The following is a 3934-nucleotide window of genomic DNA, read 5'->3' on the forward strand; positions in this document are numbered from 1 at the left end:
GCCATTTGTCCTGGGATGGGTGGGTGATGCCTGCCATTTGTCCCGGGACGGGTGGGTGGTGCCCGCCACGTGTCCTCGGATGGGCGGGCGAGGCGCTCCACGTGTCCCGGGACGGGCGTGTGGTGCCCGCCACGCCTCTGGGGACGATTGGGCGGCGCCCGCCACGTTTCCCGGGACGGGCAGGCGTGGCCCGCCAAGTGTCCCGGGAAAGCTAGGTGTGGCCACCACGTGTCCCGGGACGGGTGGGCGGTGCCTGCCATGTTTCCCTGGATGGGCGGGCGAGGCCTGCCACGTTCCCTGGGACGAGCGGGCGGTGCCTGCCATGTGTCCCATGATGAGTGAGTGAGGCCCAGGATGGGCGGGCATCCTGGGATGGGCAGGCGGGGCCTGCCACGAGTCCCGAGACGGGGGGTGTTACCCGCCACATGTCCTGGGACAGGCGGGCGAGGGCTGCGACGTGTTCCGGGACGAGTGGGGCCCGCCATGCATCCTGGGACTGGCAGGTGGGGCCCGCCACGTGTCCCGGGACAGGTGGGCGGGGCCTGCCACGTGTCTCGGAACGGGCGGGCATGGGCTACCAAGTGTCCCGGGACAGGCGGGCGAGGCCCACGAAGTGTCCCTGGACGGGTGGGCGTGGCCTGCCACGTGTCCCAGGACAGGCGGGCGAGGCCTGCCATTTGTCCCGGGATGGGCGGCCCACCACATGTCCCTGGGCGGGCGGGCATGGTGCCCCAAGTGTCCTGGGACGGGCGGGCGAGGCCTGCCACTTGTCCCTGGATGGGCAGGAGGCGCCCGCCACGTATCCCGGGACTGGCTGATGAAGCCGGTCACGTGTCCTGGGATGGACGGGGTAGGCCCGCCACGTGTCCCAGGACGGGTGGGTGAGGCCTGCCACTTGTCCTGGGACGGGCGGGCGAGTCCCGCCACTTGTCCTGTGGGGATGGTGGGCGGCGCCACATTGTGTCCTGGAATAAGCTGGCGAGGTGCGCCATGTGTCCCTGGACGGGCGGGCGGTGCCTGCCATGTGTCCCGGGATGGGCGGGCAAGGCCCGCTACGTGTCCTAGGACGGGCGGGCAGTGCCTGCCATGTGTCCCGGGATGGGTGGGTGAGGCCTGGGACGGGCGGGTGGCGGCCGCCACGCGTCATGGGAGAGGTGGGCGGGGCCCGCCACGCGTCATGGGAGAGGTGGGCGGGGCCCGCCACGCGTCATGGGAGAGGTGGGTGGGGCCCGCCACGCGTCCTGGGACGAGCAGGCGAGGCCCCCCACGCGTCCTGGGATGGGCAGGCGGGGCCTGCCACACGTCCCGAGACGGGGGGGGAGGGGTGGGGAGGGGGGGGGCTGTTGCCCGCCACGTGTCCTGGGACGGGTGGGCGAGGCCCACCATGTGTCCTCGAGACGGGTGGGGCTCGCAATGCGTCCCAGGACTGGCGGGCAGGGCCCGCCACTTGTCCCGGGACGGGTGGGGGAGGCCGTTTACTGACTGGAGCACTATTATCTTTCACAAAGTGGAAAAACTGGTCGAAATCAACATCTACTGCAATGCTGGTTTCCAAATTTATGAATTCAGGTAATACAAGTGCTTGCGAGGAGACGGAACATGGACTCAGCAGTCTGGAAATGAATTCCCAAATTACACACAACATAAACTGAAGACTTCTTGCATAATATCTTGGCTAATCACTATGGAGGGTGTTTATCTTTAATCACACACAAGAGGAGGAACTCTAGTGCTTAAATGAAATGTTCAATGAAGACTTAATCTTGGATAGGTCACAGGGGTAGCACGTGCTACGATGGTGGACAAATGATGTTCAGTAGTGGAGTATAAAAGGGAAATTTGAAAATAGAAATAGCAAGATTCGTCTTGAAGGAATGGGACTGGTTGGATTTTGCACTTTCGAGACATACCTGTAGTCCTTAGTCGCTTGCACATGTATGTCTGAGGCAGGCTCCAACCAGTGACGACGAAACAAAGGGGGTGACTTCAGGTCAGAGGTGAGCACATCTGCCCGATAACAGAAGCTGGCGTAGACTGAGGACAAATCAGGGCATTTCCAAGCGGCCTGGGATCACACACTGCCTACGGCATTGTCTGGAAAGATGCAAAAACACAGCCAGCAGATTTGTGGGAACAGTGGCCTAAAGCTAGGAGTACTTAAAGCCCACCAAGAAGCCTATATAACCCCTGCGACCTGCCCTTCTTACCCTATACACTAGGTCTTGTCGTTAAAGGATTATTTTCCCCCAGACTGGACATGCTAATCTCCCCAGTGCTTTAAAGGTGGGGGTAAAATGGCTGCTCTTCTAGCAAATAACTTAAAATGAATTATACTGGGAAGATATATATATATATATATATATATATATATATATATATATATATATATGCATGAGAGATTTTTTAGATCCGCTACTGCCATACCATCTCAATCGTGACTCTCTTATCACTTCTGTAATCTTTACTAAGCCTTCCCTTCGTCTTATTTCATCATTTTCCAATCTCTCAAACAGCAATACTCCCATAATCTACTCAGCATTCTCATCTCTGTTCTCTGAATCTTTACTTCCTCTTTTCATCTTAGAGCCCATGTTTCTGCTCCATACATTAACGCTGGTCATATTACAGTGTTATATATCTTGACTTTTAGCTTGATTGGCTTTTTCTTATCACATACTACTCTAGCTATCTTTCTCCACTTCCCCCGCGCAGCTTTTATTCTACTGCCTTCGATAATGACACCTAAAGATAACATTAAATAAAAGTATTTGAGTCTATATCAGACGATATTACAGTTTACGAAAGTAATATAAATGAAAACACAAGTAACGGGTAAAGCACGGCTTACAAAATGGACGTAGTCATGGTCAACCTCTCTTCCCGTTTTAGACAACAATTTCAGTTTTATTTCCCATTCTATTTTGTCTCGCAGTAGTATACACCAGCGTTCATGTAACGATGTATATTTTGAGATATGGAGCCTCACTACAGAACATTCTTCTTGAATACGAATCACTAAGATAAAATGCGAAGTTGGTCTAGTGCTTACCTTTCAGACCACACATCTGTCCTTGCAAAGGTATTCAGATATAAGAGAGAGAGAGAGAGAAGAAGAGAGGGGAGAGTTGAGGAGGAGAGAGAGGGAGAGACGAGAGAGAGAGAGAGAGAGAGAGAGAATATAAGTATTTTTCTTTGTTTCGTGGCTTTTTTATATATACTCGCAGATTGTGCTTCACCTGAGGAAAAGGGTTTCATTCTTTAACTACTATAATGGAATGAATAAATACAACGGTTACATCACAATACAAAGATTCATTGCTTGCACTAGGTGGCCAAGGTCGCCTGGGTACTATTCTTTGTAGAATTAAAAAAAAAACTTATGATCATATAATTATACATTTATATGATTCTGGAGGACTTATAATATTCCCCAATTTCCCCCCCATCCACCCCCCATCCCCCACACCCCAGCCCCCGCCTTCCAACCGCCCTTTATTTTGGATAAATAGCCGGGCGTGATGGTATGAACCATAGATCTCTCTCTGTATATCTATGGTGTGGGCAATTACATAAGTGATTTTGCTAAAGAATAAGTACACTTGATGCACCTTTCATTAGCCAATAAATGAAACAAATTCGTTATATCCCCTACGAAACTTAACTGACACTGAACTGACTTTTTTTTTATACGTATAGGTGAACCATAAGCTAAAAAAAATCTGTATACAGGACATTTTTTCAAACAATTTCTAGCAGTCAGTGCGAATTGCATTTCCAAATAATACGAATTGCTCTACGCACTTTGGATTTATTTTACGGAGTGACACATATTTACTACGTCCCTCCAAACTATTATAATGCATTCACATCTGACGTGCTTTAGTCATGTATTCAATGAATGACAGTGCTAAAGGGACGGCATGTCTGCTGTTCC

Source organism: Macrobrachium nipponense, chromosome 29 (assembly GCF_015104395.2).
Source record: "Macrobrachium nipponense isolate FS-2020 chromosome 29, ASM1510439v2, whole genome shotgun sequence".
Lineage (NCBI taxonomy): Eukaryota > Metazoa > Arthropoda > Malacostraca > Decapoda > Palaemonidae > Macrobrachium > Macrobrachium nipponense.